At 39.9% G+C, this 19,686-nt stretch overlaps 1 protein-coding gene across 1 annotated transcript in view; it reads right to left on the bottom strand.

The window, feature by feature from the left end:
* LOC147302065 (sodium/potassium-transporting ATPase subunit alpha-1-like) overlaps positions 1-19,686 on the bottom strand; it is a 68,860-nt gene that overhangs the window by 18,398 nt on the left and 30,776 nt on the right. The gene's annotated exons all lie outside the window — the stretch shown is intronic.

The following is a 19,686-nucleotide window of genomic DNA, read 5'->3' as shown; positions in this document are numbered from 1 at the left end:
AATGCTGAATGCCTTGGTTTGCTGCCTGCTACTCCCTTACATTAACTAAAGCCAAAAACCATTTGAGACTTTTTCTGCTTTCACACACTGTTGCATATCAACTCATAATAGCTGTAGCTCACCGCAGTACAGTCAAACCCAGGATAGGATATTGGTTTGTGGTGTAGTGATCTGAAAGTCATCGGGATGCTAATGAACAAAATGTGCCCGTCATGTCAACACCCAGAGATAACTTTGTCTTAACGACATATGATCACACCTTCTATCCAAAAACACGAGCACACACATTGGAAATTAGTGTTTAGACTTTCATTTGCAGGGTTTGTACATGTGGATGCTTGAGTCTTTGGGATGTTCACCCCCCACACGGAAATTATGCAATTCTTGCATCAATAAAACCAAAACAGTGAACCATGATTGAGCCTAAGTGGCTCCCTCAGAGATTTTATGGAGATAATGTAGGTTTTAGCTCTGCAATTAAGGCATTATAGGCTCTTGTATAACCCTAAACAATCCTCTGTCATACACAAACAACGTGGGAGCTGAAAATGTAAAACATGGCCTTTAGAACGTTACTGTACTACCAACTACATGAGAGTTAACATGAATATTATTAGGGGAAACACCAGCAGCAGAGGCACGGGGTCCAAGCAATTTAAAAGACACTGAAGTGCTAGATTTAAAAAAAAGCAGCAATGTGAACAGCTGTACTTACGCTTAAGAAAAGTGATTATAACGGAAGCCAACTTTGCAAAATATACAGTACAATGGGTATAAAGCATTCATGATGAAGATTCACATAACTGTAAAGACACATGTCCAGAAATTTAAAAAAGTGTGTGCAAAAATGTACATGCAAATGCATAAATATAACCTCTTAAAGTGTTGTAGAGAAACAGGTCAACGTACAGAACTGTGTAAACGTCTTGAGCCACCATTCATTTCTTTATATTTTACTTCCAAGCAGCCAGGCTTGCTTGCTGGAGGTCTTTCAAAATTTGTCTTTGGAGAGTTTTTCCCTCATTTTGAAACCAGTGAGAAAAGGCCTAAGTATGCCACATTCCACAAGAACTGGAAAATCAGTGGGAATATGTCTGATGGAGTGATGAATCCAAATTTCACATTTTTAGTTCAGACTGGAGACAGGTTCAACAGTGAGTGTCTACAGTCTATGAACAATGGTGGAGGCTCTGTCATGGTTTGGGCTGTATTTCAGTCAGTGATGTTGGAGATCTTGATAAAGCTAATGAATTATGAACACAGAAAAGTACCATCAGGCTTTCATTCGCCATGCAATACCACCATCTGGAAAGGATTTGATTGGCAATGGCATAATTTTTCAGAATGACAATGGCCTCTGGAATACTTCCCTAGATTTTTATGTAATGTAACATTTCAATGTAACGATTAATGTAACTATTCAGGATTTGTGAATAGGAGAGCCAAGAATTTAGACTGGCCATTCCAGATTCCTACCATCACCTGGGTGTATTGGCTTAAAGCATCACAATCAGCAGAAATGAGCTTCCTCCAAAGGGTGACTGGGCTTAGGCTAGTGTGAGGAGGTAATCCAGGAGGGGCTCAGAGCAGAGCTGCTGTTTCCCCACATTCGAAAGAGCCAACTGAGGTGGTTTGGTGATCTGACTGCAATCCATCCTGAACTTCTCCTAGTGAGGTGTGAAGCGTCTACCCAGGAGAGCACCAGGGAAGACCCAGGACTTACTGGAGAGATTATATCTCTCAAATGGCGTTGGAATACTTCCTTCAAAAGATGCTTGCCATCAAGCAAGCATTCAGGACTGTGCATTTAAAGAATTTCTTATGTCAGAGGGATTCAACACTGGGCTTGAATACACACTAAAATCTACCCTTGAAAATATAGCAAAAGGGTCTCAAAGTTCCCTAAACTGAGACTTAACCTGGATATGCAACATGTAAGTGAGTGCGCTATAAAGTCCTGACTGGGGCAAGAAAGCTAACATTAAGCCGTCTATAGTAGTGCCAACATACTGACTGCCTACATGGACTATCCATCCATTCGCTTCCGCTTATCCTTTTCAGGGTCGCGGGGGGTGCTCGAGCCTATCCCAGCTGTCATGGGGCGAGAGGCGGGGTACACCCTGCGGCCAGTCTGTCGCAGGGCCAGACAACCATTCACACTCACATTCATTCACACCTAGTGACAATTTGGATTATCCAATTAACCTATCCCCACAAGCTGCATGTCTTTGGACGGTGGGAGGAAGCCGGAGTAACCGGAGGGAACCCACACAAACACGGGGAGAACATGCAAACTCCACACAGAAAGACCCCGGCCTGATGTTGGAATTGAACTCAGGACCTTCTTGCTGTGCAGCAACAGTGCTAACCACCATGCCACCGTGCTGCCACCTGCAAGGACTATAAAACGTAATTTCAGAATAACTTATCATGGCAAAAGGACACTCAAGTGCAGTACACGTACAGACCAGTGATTCTTAAGATTTAGATTTTAGTGCTTTGTCCTCCTCATAGCCACTCCTGCAGCGAGGGTGACAGTCAAACAGTCAAACCCATGTTGACATGTGAGAACATTTGCCTTGCTGTCATTTCTACTCCTCCAGAGATGCCTGACAAATATACATACATCTGTTCTTTACTTGAGAAGCTATCATATGATTACAGCCAAAATGTGTGACTTGTTTGCTACATCTTATTCCTATTGTAGGCTTCTTCAAGATTTCTTCAGGACCCCTTCCCCCGCCCAAGGTCTTGTACAAGACAGCACAAAGCCTACAGATACTTGGAATCAAAAATATCCATTAAATAAATGTGACTTTGTGCAGTTTATTTTTAATTTGATATAAAACATTCACTTGAGGAGTGATGAGAAAAAAGGCACAGACATGTAAAATGCAACCACAGTTGAACCAAATTACAGCCACGGGATAAGAACAGCATGTTTCCCACCCCACTGAGACAGTAAATCCTCGTGCTGTAACAGCACATATCATCATGTATATTTGTTCATCTACAACATGCTCGCAGTCAAATTAACTCTCTATGCATCAAAGGTTAAGGCCTTAAACCTAGCAAAGCCATAGCAAAATTCATGAGATACTTAAACTCTGTGGGAATCTGTATTATCTCATGATGATGAAGATGGGGGCAGACCACCAACTGTATATAAAATATGGACATAACCAACATGAGCAATCACAAGTTTGTGAAAAACGCAGTTGACAACTGAAAAATTTTGGATCATAGGTCCGACAACGCTGTTAAAAGCTAATGTTGACATGCTTATTTTAGACCAAAGAAAAGCTGTATATTAATTTTATTTATTTATATGTAGTAATGTTTATTTCTTCTGCACAGTCAGGGATTTTAACGTGTGAATATATGGTTACTCATGTGGATACCCAACAAAATGCAGTTTTTGATTGCTTGAGTTAGTCAATTTTTTTTAGATCGTCCTTAGAGTATCATGGTCTTATATTAAGTATTATTTTGAAAGATTATTTAGACTTTTAAATATTTTTTGAATCAGAATTATTACTTTCAGTTATTTTAAAATAAATATAGTTTTTATTAATTTTTTAAAAAATATTTACATTTTTTTAATGATTTTTTTTATAATGCAAATTTTGATTGGCAAATATCTTTCCTTACCTGGTTATGTTTTTCAGGGCAAAAATAATAATGACATGACAGATTTTCTCTGAGCTTAAGGCTGTTAAAACATGTAATGTGTGCAGAAGCGTCTCCCTGCAGTGTACCCAAATATGAAAACACTGACTAGTAATGCCTTCAATTCCCAAGGGAAAAAAAGTGATAGCATCAGTATTATCGGCAATGCTTTGTCTTTCCCAACCGTCGTTCCCAAGCTGTGGGGCAGTACAAAGAGGATGTGACATGGATGACCAGGTGAAAAACGATTTAAAATGACATTAAATGCATCAGATTGTTTTAGGTAAGATAATTAAGAGTTTGCTGATGCTATTGCACCGACTTTTATTTTGTAAGGTAAAGACTGTAAAATAATAAAAGAGATATAATAAAGAAAATAGATAGAAAACATGAACAACCACACAACACCAATGAGCAAGCACGCAAAAGTGGGAAGGAAAAACTCCCTTTTAACAGGAAGAAACCTCTGGGTCAGGGACAGGCAGCCATCTGCCACGGCCTGTTGAGGGAGACAGGAAAAAAAGACACACTGTGGAAATGACACAAATACTATCATAAAAACATTCAGGCCTAAACAGAGCAACCACAATATACATCACCAAGACCCAATCAAGCTGCTACCAATACCATTGAAAAATAAGAACTTTACACTGAATGTGAGAAAAGCTAAAATATTTCTTGCTGAAGAAATGAGCTGGAAGTAACAGCCGAGTCTCACTCATGCCATAACTCAGTACTTCAGAGCACCGCCACCAAAGCACACGTTGCACCTAAAGGAGCCTTGACCAAACAGAAATAACTGACACCCCAGAGATAAGAACTGGCTGTACCTTTATAACAATATTATAAAATTGTAATGAGCTTTTAACATGAACTTCAAAGACAAGTAAAGATACTAAAAAGCCCAGCTGGATTACAGACTTCAGTACATTATACCAATGGTTCCCAGAAGGTAGGGTGGGAACACTGTATTGGGACAGCCAGGTGAATAATGTTGTTAGGTTTAGGTTAGGTTGTAATAACACAGTTTTTATGATTTTGTCTCTGTACATGACATCAAGGTGGACTGCAAATAACACAATCAACATGCGACTAAAGTGCAGGCTTTCAGCTTTAATTCAAGGGTTTTAACCAAACTATTTCAGAGCCCTAAAAGTAATTGCACAAACTATTTTCATAAATATAAGAATTGTTTTTATTCCCTTGCTGTCAACAAACATCATGGTTCCTCTCTTGAGATGCTGTACAGTCACCCATAGTTGCTGCTTGTTTGCCGGTCTTGCTGCATTTAGTTTTGTTTAAAGGAACTGAAAAGCAGCTGTGTTGAGTTCAGATCAGGTGACTGAGTTGCCCATTGAACAATATCCCCTTTCTTTGCCCTCAGAAAACATTGGGTTGCTTTTGCAGTATGATTTGGGTCATCATCGATTTGCAGAAAGTATAGATTGCATGTCATATCATTTATCAGCGCTGTGCACCTTGTTGTAAACCTTGACAAACCTGTAGACCCTGACAGTGATACTTTGTCAGATGTTGTGAAGTTGTTTTTCTTCACCATGGAAATACTTCTGTGATCATCCACTTCCTAGACTTCTTCTGTGGTCTTTAAGGCCTTTTGATGTTGCAGGTTGAATTTGGCCACTTTCACTTCCACTTACATCACTTTGGAGTGAAGAGCTACCAAATGCAATTTCAACGCTTGGAATCAATTCCAACTCTTTTATCTGTAGCCACTAATCAGAAGGTCGGTGGTTCGATCCCAGGCTACCTCCTGGCTGCATGCCAAATATCCTTGGGCAAGATACTAACCCCATGTTTGCATACTGGTGCTGGTCAGAGGGCCCGGTGGCGCCTGTGTCCGGCAGCCTCGCCTCTGTCAGTGCGTCCCAGGGCAGCTGTGGCTACAATGTAAATGGTAATGGTAAATGGCCTGCATTTGTATAGCGCTTTTCTAGTCCATAGGACCCCAAAGCGCTTTACACTACATTCAGTCATCCACCCATTCACACACACATTCACACACTGGCGATAGCAAGCTACATTGTAGCCACAGCTGCCCTGGGGCGCACTGACAGAGGCGAGGCTGCCGGACACAGGCGCCACCGGGCCCTCTGACCACCACCAGTATCTGGTAGCTTGCCATTGGCTGTGTGTGAATGGGTGAATGACTGAATGTAGTGTAAAGCACTTTGGGGTCCTTAGGGACTGAGTAAAGCGCTTTACAAATGCAGGCCATTTACCATCTGTATAACTGGTTCTGGAATAGGCAATAAGTCTCACCTGGCCATGAAACATCTTATTAGCCAGTTGACTAGTAAAGAAACCATGTCTGTAATTCATAAACAGTTAATGCAAGTTAGATATTTTGAATTAAAGCTGAAAGTCTGCACTTTATTAACATTGTGATTGCTTGAATTAAAATCCACTGGGGTGGTACACCGAGTCAAAATGAAAAGTATTGAGTAAAAGTAAGTTGAATTAAAATATTAGTTTTACTTTGCCAGCATTTAAGAGAAAACTTCATAATGTTAAGTCAGCCTGACATACTCCCAGTAGGACTTAATAACTCCTAAAAGAGACTTCACACACATACTCAAAATTTCCATCTTAGGTGTTTGTCTAAAGCTTGAAAAAAGGAGGACTGTAATTTATTCTTGGTGTTTAGAATTTAGCTCAGCATGTGCATTTTTAGGTTTCAGTTTTAGCAGTAATTTTGGGTTGCTTTTGATCAAACAGACACAGAATGGCCAATTTTCACAGAAAAAATAAAAATTTAAGTACAGCACAGAAACATGCTACATAGCCTCAGACATAAATGTTTCTTTGCAGAGAGTAATTCCAGATGAAGAAGTCAGAGACTCTGTGGACACGCTGGGATATCTGTGCCAAGGTCAACAAAAGAGAAAACAGACTCTTGTTGAGGCTGCCATGAATGAAAGGGACAAAAACAAAAAACAACTTTTTGTCTCTCTTGGTTTCCACTTCATACAAATATAGAAAAAAAAAAACAAATGAGGTCAGAAAAAAATATATGGATATGAAGCTAAATGCTGCATATTTGTTTTCTGTCATCAAACAGAGGACTACTGTTATAAAAAAAAAAAACAACCTTTGCCCTAAATTAGTTGTACTAAATATGATTTTGTTTAAATTAGAAGCCTGCCATTTTAGCAAACTAATAAGTACTCAAAACTGGACTGTACTTGGTCCCATCACCTTAATAATTTTTTTAGTCTTTATCAGAACGTTAAAAATCAAATAAACAGTCAAAGTAGTTTTCTTAATCTTTTTTTAATCCCATCACTTTAGTTGGCAACATTTTACTTTTTAAATATTTTTGTCCATGCATCACAGCTCCCATTCATATGTTAAACACTACTATTTATAAGGTGCTCCTCTGTGAATAGTTTACCTGGTAAGTAGTAAATAAATAACTAGAGTTTTTTCTAGTAAGTCTTTCATCTCTAACTGCAGCTGGTAGTCTTTGGTCTACTTGACATTTTCAGTTAATTTATTACATTGGATCAGTTCTCTACCTCCTACAGGTTCTTGTTGGAGTCCCTCAGCAGAACTAGTGCCTCCAGAAGAACACCACAAAAAGGATTATTGCTGCCAGATATAGTCCAAGATGGTGTTGAAGTTTGTCAGACCACATTTGTCACCAATATCAAAGAATGACATAACATCAACATGACTGGCAAAGAAGCCAGTAGGACAAAAACAAGATGGAAAGAAATGAATCAAGTTGATTATATGAATGAGGGGATTTTCTGAGCCTAGGAATGGCTTATACAGAAAACCCTAAACCTCTAAAAGAGCCAGAAGGGGGAAAAAGATGCTTGGACAGATGAAACCAAGATAAAGAATGAGGGAAAGAGAAAAATATAGAAAAGCAGAGAACAACACAAGATCAAGAAGCATATCACATCATCTATCAAACATGGTGGAAGTAATGTTATGGGATGTGTTGATGATGTGACTTCTGATGGATGCATATTCTTCAATGGTTAAGTCAGTCACCTGAATGAGGAAATTCAAAAACCAGGTCAAATTGTGTATGAAAGGAGAAGATAAGGCATAAAACAGAGGGCGTCCACAGCAGTTTCTACAACCAACCATTTACCAGAAGCTTGGTTCCTTGCAGGCCAAGAGAGATGAAAGAATTTCTGAAATCTGTTTGCACCACAACAAAATGCTTGTGTAATTAGTAAACATTCAAATCAGCTGCCGTGTCAGCTAGAAATAGGCCAGCTGACAGATCAAAGTGTAATCAAACTAGGCTACGGCAACGCACATGGCATCCTCTCTGACATGAAGAAAATCCTAAGTGGTTCGGTTTAGCTGCTTTACAAGCTGCCAGATCGTATTCCTGGTACGAGTGGACGTCAGTGGAGAGTAAATTGGATTTGGATTCTCGTCAGTTTCACCCAGGGAGATGATGACAGGGATCATGTAATCTCTGAGAGATCTATGTGTCGTTCATTCAGACCACACAGGCGCACGCACATAGACCCTGCACATCCATTTAATCTGGTTGAGGATTACCCGCTGCAATTAAAGGAATGAAAAAAGGAAGATGGAGGGAGAAAGAGACAGACAGGGCGAGGGATGCATTTTTCTAATTCAGGTTATTGCTATTATTGTATGGTCAAAGCTGCAAACAGGCAGTTGAAACTGAACCATGTTGGTACAGAAGTAAATAGGGAATCAATACTTGTCTTAATGATTCTGACAGATTTTTTTCTTTCATGTGCAGTTTTCCTAAAGCTTGTGTTAATATTCTTCACAACTTCATATTCATCAAAGTCACAAATGCAAATCCTTTAGCACATCAGATGAAGATTAAGGGTTTATTTGACACATTCCTTCATGTGCTTATAATGAGCTTGATGCTGAAACACATCCCATCCCTGATCTGAGGCCAATCCAGCACTATCAGACATGGATTGGCCTCCCCAGAACTTGGACTTAAACATTATCGAAGCAGTGTGGGATCATGTTGACAGAGAACAGAACAAAAGGCAGAAACATCCAGAGAAGAGATTTGAATGTCCTTCAAGAAGCCTGGAGAACAATTCCTGAAGACTACTTAAAGAAATGACAGGAAAGCTGCCTAAAAGAGTTCAGACTGTGTTGAAGAACAAAGGTGGTAACCTAAATATTGACTTTCAAGCTTGTGGAATTGTATAAACTATTAAATACTGTATTTTCACGTGCGCTGGCACATGTTTTAATACATTTCTGCACTAATTTTCCATTTTGTAAGAACTCACACCAAAAATTAGATATTTAATTTGGGGTTGATCACAACCGATGACAGAATGTAAAATATCTAATGTACAAATGATTTGAATCTTTTAAAATGTAACCACTGAACAAATAAAATAGAAATTAAAAGCTATGTAAGACTTCTCTTTTCAGCACTGGATGTGACGTTATAGTTTTACATTTCCCAGCACTGTGCACTGTAGTATAGTGGCACAAGGAACTAGTGAGAGAATAAAGGAAGAAAGAGTCACTGTAGGCACTTTCAGCCTGGCTGATCCAAAATCCTGGCAACAGCAACAAAGAGCTACTGTCTGAGCTCACTCTTTCTCACACATTCATGCACACATACTGCAATGTGCAAACCCCAGTGTGGACGCAAGCTAGTTTGCTAACAGACACATACCAAAATGACCACCACATGCAAGTAATGTGCTAGTGATTTTCTTCTCACCACAAGTCTTATGGGTTTTCTGGATGATTCCCTAAAGACTGAAAGACTTCTAAATTCAGGCCTTTTTTGATGACAGTTTGGTTAGGTTTGGGTCAACATGGTAACATGGGTTAAAATAGATCCTTTACATAATCTGAGGACACCTATCTGTCTGAAAGCACTGAACGTCTCTTTGGCAAGCTTTGCCCACGTGCCTGCACTTGCAGCTCTAGCTCAACACTTGTCATCTACAGACAAAAAAATAACACCTGGAGTTCTGACACTGATGCATCCTGCAGGTAAAGTATTATATAACTGTTGCATCATGGCAGTCCTTAGGTCTTTCAGTCTGTGGTGGCAACATCAGTCCAATGGCTCCTGGACTCAACCTTCTATTTTGGTCATGACTGGAATATTTAAATTCCAGTCATTACCAAAGTCATGGTGTACAAATAAAATAAAAAAAATGGTAAATGGCCTGTATTGATATAGCGCTTTACTAGTCCCTAAGGACCCCAAAGCGCTTTACACATCCAGTCATCCACCCATTCACACACACATTCACACTAATTCAAATCAGTTTTATTTGTACACCACAACAGCAATCACCTTAAGGCTTAAGGGTTTTTTTTAGTACTTGTTTTGGTCACCATGAAATGTGGCTCTCTACGTCACATCAAGAACCATCATCAGGTAAATCTGCCAATATGTGTGAAAACAAACAAATATGAGCCAATCTCTGTTGTTCTTTGTGTTTAGCAAATTTTAAGCTTTTTGAACACCGCAAACAAGCAAATGTCAGCAAGTGATGATTGTTATTGTGAGCACGTAGACATGTAGGCATGCTGACGTAAATATTTAGCTCAAAGCACCGCTATTCCAGCGTTTCACCTTCTGCTGCAGAGGGACTAGCACATTTTTCATTACTTTAGTTTGTGTGTTTTAAGGTCTCCCACAATATCTCTGTGCCACCTCTGTCAAAAACTGCTTTTAAAGGTTTGTTTTAAATGCATTGTAGTTAAACGAAGATAGTACATTAGGAATATAAAGTCAAGACTGAGTATTTAATTTAATATATGTGTTATTACAGAATAGCAACATTGCAAATTGTTCAATTAAATTTTTTTCAATTAAATTTTATTTATACAGCTCCAAATCACAACGGCAGTCGCCTCAAGGTGCTTTATATTGTAAGTTAGACCCTACAATAATACTACAGAGAAAACCCCAACAATCATATGACCCCTTATGAGCTAGGGATTTGGTGACAGTGGGAAGGAAAAATTCCCTTTTAAGTGGAAGAACCCTCCTGCAGAATCAAACCAGGCATTTGTTTAAAAGACACAAATTGTGCTCTGCTTTACTAGACAACCACCCAAAGTGAAGTTTATGCCATTGCTGCCCTAAGTTAACAGTACTGGTAATTAACAAAATGGAGAAGTCCGGTGTTTCGGCTCAAATTTGGGTATAAAAATGTGGCTTCACTTTTTTGTTTGACCAAAACAAAACAAAACAAAAAAAAAAAACCATAGCAGAATTTCAAAAAGTTGCATCCTGACACCATGGTCTGTTTTTCTCAGCTGTGATGTTTCCGTCATACACAATTCAATCATAGAGTCAATATGCAGTCTGTTTGGGAGTCAAACTAAGGTCAAAAGATCAGGAGATTGGTTTCAGTGAATGTGTTTAAGAAAGACCATCAAATGCTGTTGCTTAACTGTCTGAGCAAATCTTGTGTTTGTCTCAAGAGACTGTTATCAAAAAATAAACATCCAGGGCGCAGGCCTTCAGCCACCTACCTCTGCTGATTTCAGATATAGCTCTAAGTTGTCATTATGCCTTTCCATAGTTGTAAACATGCACATACTCACTAATTATGGCTGCAGCTACCAAATTAAAATGACATAATTGTTGTCTTAAAACCAAGATTTTGTTTGTGCCAGTTTTGCTATGACAAAGGTTTTGCCCGAAGCAGAAAATGGCTACGCACTGTTGTATGTGTTCAAAGGCATCTCACTTGCAACATATTCGAGACTAAATACATATTAGGTAAAAGATATGTCAAAGTCCTGAACTGGGATGATCACAAAAAGTACAAACTGTGAAAAAGCACATGTTGGAATGCGTAACATAGCACTGAGTCATTGCTATCAGCTTCCTTTCAAAAGTCATGCAGCGTTTGTTTCAGCTGTGTGGCAGTGTTTGTTGAGAAAGCTTTAAAAAAAAAAAAAGGAGATTCTTGTAACTGCCTTCCACAGAAAAACTGCCTTCACTTCCTTGAATGACTCGGTCAGTGGTCACCGTTATGTCTGACATGAAAAGAAAAGTTAGTTTCCTGGTTAGCATGGTGGTATGGAGCTAAACACTGTTATCTCATGGCAGGAAGATTCTGGGGTTGAACCTTCAGGTCAGTTTGTGGTTTTCTGTGTGATGCACATTCTCCCCAGGTATTCTGGTTTTCATCACAAAGACATGCATGTAGGGTTAACTGGTGATTCTAAATTAGCAACAGGTTGCTGGTGTACCCTAATCTCAAATACAGGGAGTGCAGAATTATTAGGCAAATGAGTATTTTGTCCACATCATCCTCTTCATGCATGTTGTCTTACTCCAAGCTGTATAGGCTCGAAAGCCTACTACCAATTAAGCATATTAGGTGATGTGCATCTCTGTAATGAGAAGGGGTGTGGTCTAATGACATCAACACCCTATATCAGGTGTGCATAATTATTAGGCAATGTCCTTTCCTTTGGCAAAATGGGTCAAAAGAAGGACTTGACAGGCTCAGACAAGTCAAAAATAGTGAGATATCTTGCAGAGGGATGCAGCAGTCTCAAAATTGCAAAGCTTCTGAAGCGTGATCATTGAACAATCAAGCGTTTCATTCAAAATAGTCAACAGGGTCACAAGAAGCGTGTGGAAAAACCAAGGCGCAAAATAACTGCCCATGAACTGAGAAAAGTCAAGCGTGCAGCTGCCAAGATGCCACTTGCCACCAGTTTGGCCATATTTCAGAGCTGCAACATCACTGGAGTGCCCAAAAGCACAAGGTGTGCAATACTCTGAGACATGGCCAAGGTAAGAAAGGCTGAAAGACGACCACCACTGAACAAGACACACAAGCTGAAACGTCCAGACTGGGCCAAGAAATATCTCAAGACTGGTTTTTCTAAGGTTTTATGGACTGATGAAATGAGAGTGAGTCTTGATGGGCCAGATGGATGGGCCCGTGGCTGGATTGGTAAAGGGCAGAGAGCTCCAGTCCGACTCAGACGCCAGCAAGGTGGAGGTGGAGTACTGGTTTGGGCTGGTATCATCAAAGATGAGCTTGTGGGGCCTTTTCGGGTTGAGGATGGAGTCAAGCTCAACTCCCAGTCCTACTGCCAGTTTCTGGAAGACACCTTCTTCAAGCAGTGGTACAGGAAGAAGTCTGCATCCTTCAAGAAAAACATGATGTTCATGCAGGACAATGCTCCATCACACGCGTCCAAGTACTCCACAGCGTGGCTGGCAAGAAAGGGTATAAAAGAAGAAAAACTAATGACATGGCCTCCTTGTTCACCTGATCTGAACCCCATTGAGAACCTGTGGTCCATCATCAAATGTGAGATTTACAAGCAGGGAAAACAGTACACCTCTCTGAACAGTGTCTGGGAGGCTGTGGTTGCTGCTGCACGCAATGTTGATGGTGAACAGATCAAAACACTGACAGAATCCATGGATGGCAGGCTTTTGAGTGTCCTTGCAAAGAAAGGTGGCTATATTGGTCGCTGATTTGTTTTTGTTTTGTTTTTGAATGTCAGAAATGTATATTTGTGGATGTGGAGATGTTATATTGGTTTCACTGGTAAAAAATAAACAATTGAAATGGGTATATATTTGTTTTTGTTAAGTTGCCTAATAATTCTGCACTCCCTGTATGTATTTCAGTTTCTTCTATTTTCTTGAAATTTGTTACAATCACTGCACCCACACACAGCGATGTTTTTCCTGTTATTCTTGAGGTTGATGGAAATATTCTTTTCTACAATGTAATAAGCAGTGGGCATGAAACTGGCAGACCTGTAGTGCATGAGTTAATAATGAGTAAATCCCCTCTAATCTAGGTGGTGGATTAGGGCTGATTACCCCTAAAGTGAAATGCTCAGTTTTCCAAACAATGGATTTAACCATATATTCCTGGAACGTTTTTCACTGGAAATCTAGAGTGAATTTATTTATTTATTTATTGGTCTTTAATCAAAGTTAAGGCAAAAAAAAAAAAAGGTTACTGAGCCTGTATAGAAACTTGCAATAGAAAAGACATTTAAATGAAAGAGAAACACATTGAATGTTTGAACTGAGACATTTTCTTATTTCATGAGAAGTATTGTTTCATCTAAAAACGTGATGGCAGCAACACATCTCAATATGTTGGTAGAAGGACAAAGTAGAGGGACGTAAACCGAAACAGCTGGAGGAACACTTTTATCTAATTTGGTTAATTAGCAAAAGGCCAATAACATGATTGGCAGAGTTTTTTAGAAGTAAGGAATAAAGAAAAATGGGTGGAGGATCATAACCAGAAATGTCACCATCTTCTCCGTGGCAAAGGTTAGTTTAAAATGAACACAGGCAAAGTAGAAAACTTCTGTGGTCAAAAAATTAAAATGAGTAAATCTGTCATCAGTTATCAAAAGTCTGAATTGGTGCTGGTATGAGACAGCTTTATAGCCATTTTCCACAAGTACCTACTCAGCTCAACTCGACTCGGTTTGGGTCGTTTTCTGTTACAATCGAGTACCACCTAATGTGCGTAGGGTTGTTATAGCAACGTGGCAAAAAGTCCCAAGATGTCATATATAAGTGACACGAACACCATAACGATGGAGGACGTCAAGGCGATGGTATACCTGCTGCTTGGTCTTTGGCTTTTTATCAGACTCGGGGAACACAGTGTTGTCTTTTGTGTGGCCATTTTCCTGGTTTCTAGGTTTCAAAAATGGCGGTTTTGATTTTTATAGAGGATGACTCACCGAGTGATGCCACTGACTAGCATACCGATGGCATGCAGTATGTTGACGTCACATTTTTGGATTGCCTCAGATTGCTTGGAACCCCGGCCGGGGTTTTATGGTTTTTCACCTAACAGAATAACCTAAAAGCCAAGTTGAGCCGTGCCAAGCCACCCAAGTAGGTTCTAGTGGAAAAGGGCTATTAATGTCTATGGAATTGTCAGATTGCACATCTGGAAAGTCACCCTCTGCGATGATGGTATATCCAGGTTTTAGAGCAACGCATGTTTCCATTCAAAGTCTTTTTCAGGGAAGGGCTTGCACATTTCAGCAAGACAATGCTAAATTGAATCCTGCATCTATTACAACAGCATGACTTGATAGTAGAAAGTGCAGGCTGATTCACCACTAACTGAACTCATTCATGAAATGAAAAATACAAGAAAGTAGATCCAGGACTGTTAAGCAGCTAGAATAACATATCAAAGTGGCAAGCATGGTCCGGTCCTAACTTTTTTGGAGATTGCTCCCATAAAATTCAAAATGACCTTTTTTCTTTTCTTAAAATGACACGTTTTCTATGTTCTGATGTGAATAAAAATGTGGGTTCACAACATTTTTTAAAATCATTAAATTCAGTTTTTATTTGTATTTTACACAGCCTCACAACCTTTCTGGAATCGGCCTTATACACTTAAAAGTCTCTCACCTTCTCATTAACCTCTCCTTCACCACAGTGGACAAAGAAAGGCAACTTGCTGGGAGAAGCTAAGAGCAGAGGAAAATGTCAGGGGAGGGACACGATAACGTCGGAAAGGAGGAGCCGAACAGACAAGAGAGGAGGAGACTTGTCACATGATGGTACTGGAATGTCATCTTGTCCTTGGAAAGGACACAGGCATATCACAACAAAGGATTTCCTTGTCTTCATTTCCCCACTTTTTCTGTCTTGAGTTCACTCTCCTTCAAGCTCTTATCTGTCTTCCATTTTCTTAGTCTCTCCTATCCAGCTTCTATTCACCTTTTGTACAATACCATCTCAGTTCCTGACACTGCACACGAGAAGGACACACACTCAAGATGCCCTTTGTACTCTAGAGTTTTCTTTTTTTTCATTCTCCTGCTAGTTATTTCTTAGTAGGAGTTCATTCACACATGCGTGCACACACACACACACACACACACACACACACACACACACACACACACACACACACACACACATACACGTGCATACACCTGTAACTTCCCCCACATCACCCATTCCTCTTCATTATCATAATCACTTTACCCCCCCCCCCCCCCCTCTCTCTCTCTCTCTCTCGCTCTCTCTCACACACACACGCACAGAATTCCTATGCTGACTCCTCCCCTCTGTAAAGACTTTCCCCTGGGGCCCTCACAACCTTCCCTCATGGAAAACTACCAGGGTACACCACACACACACACACACACACACACACACACACACACACACACACACACACACACACACACACACACACACACACACACAACGAGACCTGTGTTAACAGTGGACCGCAGAGTAACGGGAATAGAAAGAAGAATAGAGAGAGAGGGTGATGAGCGAGGGGGATGGGGGACGGAGGGCCCGTGACTGATAAAATTTGATGAAAACAAACGTAAATCTGTCCAGCTCTTCCAGTCACCCACACGTGACAACATGAATATTTATACAAGCGCCGTGAAATGCTTACCGATAGCTAAATGGTCACTGAGAAAGAGAAACTGAGCACGCCCACTCCAATCCAAAGCAACACCACCTCCCACTGGACTAATCCCCCACTGACCTAACTACAGCCGGATGGTACTTTGCTACGGTATATTATTCACAGGACTTCCATCTATTTAAATCTTAATGTAGCAAACTGCAGGTCAAGGGCAGATGAATTTTAGGTTAAAGTAGGTTTATTTTAGGTTAAGATTCTGTTTTTTCAGTTACAGACATTGATTACCTTTGCAGAACATAAAATGAAATGATTATTATCACCTTACCAGACTAATGTATGGCATACAAGAGGCCAGTTTTCACCCTCATTTAACATGTGTGTTAATCCTAAAACCTGTAGCAATGATAAAATGAATCAATGGCAAAATCATCAGGTGAAATGAAGCATTAAAACACTTAAAGGGCACGTAGAGTCCGGATGTTCTCACTACGGTCATCTCAGGGACATAGCACAGAAGCCCCACCCACTTGATGTTCAAACCCAGCCAATCAAAGGAAAGTTGGCTTCCATGGCAAGGTGCCTTTAAAAGAAGGTTAAAAACCTTGTTCCGCCACAGAGGATCAAGTGAGGCCTTGTAAAACATAAGTCAAGATAATTTTGAACAGTGATGGATGCAAAGCTACTCTAGTGGATCTCCCCCCAAACAAAATAGAGCTGGAAATGAGCATAATAGGTACTGTTTAAAATAATTTACATTTTCTTGTGAAAAGTGACCTTTCGCGTGAGTCAGCATGACCAAGTATTATTTTCACCAAACATTTATACTGTTATACAGTTCTGCAGCACTATATGCATATATATACATATAAATGCACATCCCTAAACAGATAGTATCCTACAAAAACCTTCGTTTTTGCCAAGAACTCCTGGAGATAATTGCTGTTGCAAGTTTTACTTCGTGCACAGATTGGCCGGAGGTTCATGGAAAACATGCAGCACAGAAGAGTCAGAGCCAAGAATCAAGCACCTGCTTCCTCCTCGATTACTGCTCACTGCAGTCAACCTGAACAATATTTCAGTGTTTGCAGTTCTTTTGTGTTTTGCAGAAAGGTAATCTGATAATTTCTCAACCACTATAAATCGCATTCATTTGAATGTGATGGCTTTGTTAGATTTCATGTTCAAGTTCAATTCAAATAATTTTTTTTAATATAGTGTGAAATCACAACAGCAGTCGCCTTGTGGTTTGCTTATATTATTTGAGATCATTTGTTCTTTTATATCAGGGGTGTCAGATTTTCTTTTTCTTACAGTGAGTCCACGGGGGGGAAAAGGACATTTTCTGTGAATTAATGAAAACTTTATAGTTTAAAATTACATGACAGTAGGAGTAATGGACTACCAGAACCTAATTTTAAAATGGTAAATGGCCTGTATTTGTATAGCGCTTTACTTAGTCCCTATGAACCCCAAAGTGCTTTACACTACATTCACACACTGGTGATGGCAAGCTACATTGTAGCCACAGCCACCAACTTAAGATCAAAGTCAGCTTCGCTCAGGACATCCCTGTCAAAATTTTAAAAAATCCATTGTGACCTGTATTTGTTTCAAGCTTTAAAAATATACAGTATAAAATATCTATCTATCTATCTATCTATCTATCTATCTATCTATCTATCTATCTATCTATCTATCTATCTATCTATCTATCTATCTATCTATCTATCTATCTATCTATCTATCTATCTATCTATCTATCTATCTATCTGTTACAGGAAAAATGATTCTATGTTTCTTTACCTTCTTTTAAATGTACAAAGATGCCTTTTGTCTGCCCTCTGCCTATGGTTAGATTAGTTTAGAATTATCTTTTTAGACTTTCCCAGCAAACACATCTTGTTTCTGGGACATATTGTTTTAGATTGTTTTATCTTCCCTAGCTCTCTGCTGACGAGACTAGCACCATATATGGAGTTGTTTTATTTTATCTGTTTATTATTTGTTATCCTGTTCTCACTGTCTCTGTGCTCTGTGCCTATAAAAATTACCAAGCCACGGTGCATGGTGTGAGTTGTTCTTAGCAGCTCACCCGTGTACACGTTTGATAAAGAAAGTAACTTTGTCTCATTGTGTCTTTATTTCTCCTGGGTTTTTTACAGAGTTTTCCCCCAACATTTCTTGGTCCTTCGGAGCCGGAGCGCCTCCATCGTGTCCCATCTCCGTGACCAGTCCACGTTGTTCGTCTGTCGACAGCCCACACACTAGGTGTGTGGTCAAAGACCAAGGGCGTTAAATTCGAGTCTTGGCCAACGTCTTAGAAAGCGACCCACGGTGGTGGGACCCGATCGAGGTGGACCAGACCCGGCGACACTGACCAGGTAGATACAGACACACTGACACAATCTTGCGTAAAAGCGTATTTTAAATTCAGGGAATTTAAAATAGCGAAAGTAGCTCGTCGCGACTGGAAGCTCCCCACCTCTGTGGGTTTAAAGTAGCTCGTCGGCTGGTAGCTTGGAGCTCGTCGACTGGAAGCTCCCCACTTCTGTGGGTTAGGTTTGGAGCTCTGGGTAGCTCCCCCAGCTGGGTCTAGACAGGGTCTAGGGAATAAGTAGCTCGTCTACAGAAAGACTGGCAGCTCCCCTTATGATAAGGGTTCCGATCGCGCGAATAGGTGTGAATGTGAATGTGTGTGTGTGTGTGTGTGTGTGTGTATTGTTTTAATTAACAGAGCAAGCTGAATTTTCACGGTCCAATAAGAGACTGAGCTGCTCCTACTGTGTTTTTCTTTTACTGCTATTCACTGACGTGCTGGTGAGTTGAGAGAACGGTCGAGTTCCGTCTCGTAAAGTTCACACCGCTTTTGGAAATAGTCCGAAAGTAGAAGGGCGTGTGAGCAACCACTCTCGTCTCTAATACCAGCGAAGGTGATAGCAGCTGTATCGTGTATATATTACTTAATAAACAAAAATAAGTAAATACATAAATAAGATGGGTAATCAAGCAAGTGAAATTAAAACTCATTCCTGCTGACGAGCAGTGGTGAGAAAAGAAAAGTCCAGACGCCGGACAAAAACAGAGAGAGATTTAAGAAAACAAAATATAAACAGTCAGAAGAACAGAATCCAACTGCCAGTTTAGTAAAACCAGAAGACAAGACACTGTGCAGTGTCCACAATCCTTTTAGTAAACCATCACTCATTCCTGCAGCCGCATGTGCAGCAACACCCATATCAGGAAGAACATAATAATCCCTTATTAAGTGAAAACTAGAGATCAAAGTAGTTTGAGGTAGTTTAAAAGGGTTGAAAACAGACCCCACTGAGTAGATATAAATATAAAAAGTACGAAATAAAGATAAACAAAGGGAAAATTACAGTAGAAATTATCTTTAGAGTATTTGAAATTAATAATAGCAAGGATAACAACCTGTAAAGTGATATTAACAATGAAACACAGTTGGCATGATGACCATGCCCACAATGTATAAAATGAATATAAAGCAAATAATTCACACGAAAATATTTTAATAACATAAATAAAGTATATTAAGGCTGCGTCATTGTTCAGCCAAGGACAGTGTGTGAAAAGGTAACTGTCTCCACCTTGGGAAAAGGATGATTCTGCAGGT

Source organism: Aulonocara sp. 'chitande type north' Nkhata Bay, linkage group LG23 (assembly GCF_057382095.1).
Source record: "Aulonocara sp. 'chitande type north' Nkhata Bay isolate Kocher_YH1m ecotype deep benthic linkage group LG23, A_spYH_male_GT1.1, whole genome shotgun sequence".
Taxonomy (NCBI): Eukaryota; Metazoa; Chordata; class Actinopteri; order Cichliformes; family Cichlidae; genus Aulonocara; species Aulonocara sp. 'chitande type north' Nkhata Bay.
This window is presented reverse-complemented; position numbering and strand designations above follow the sequence as displayed.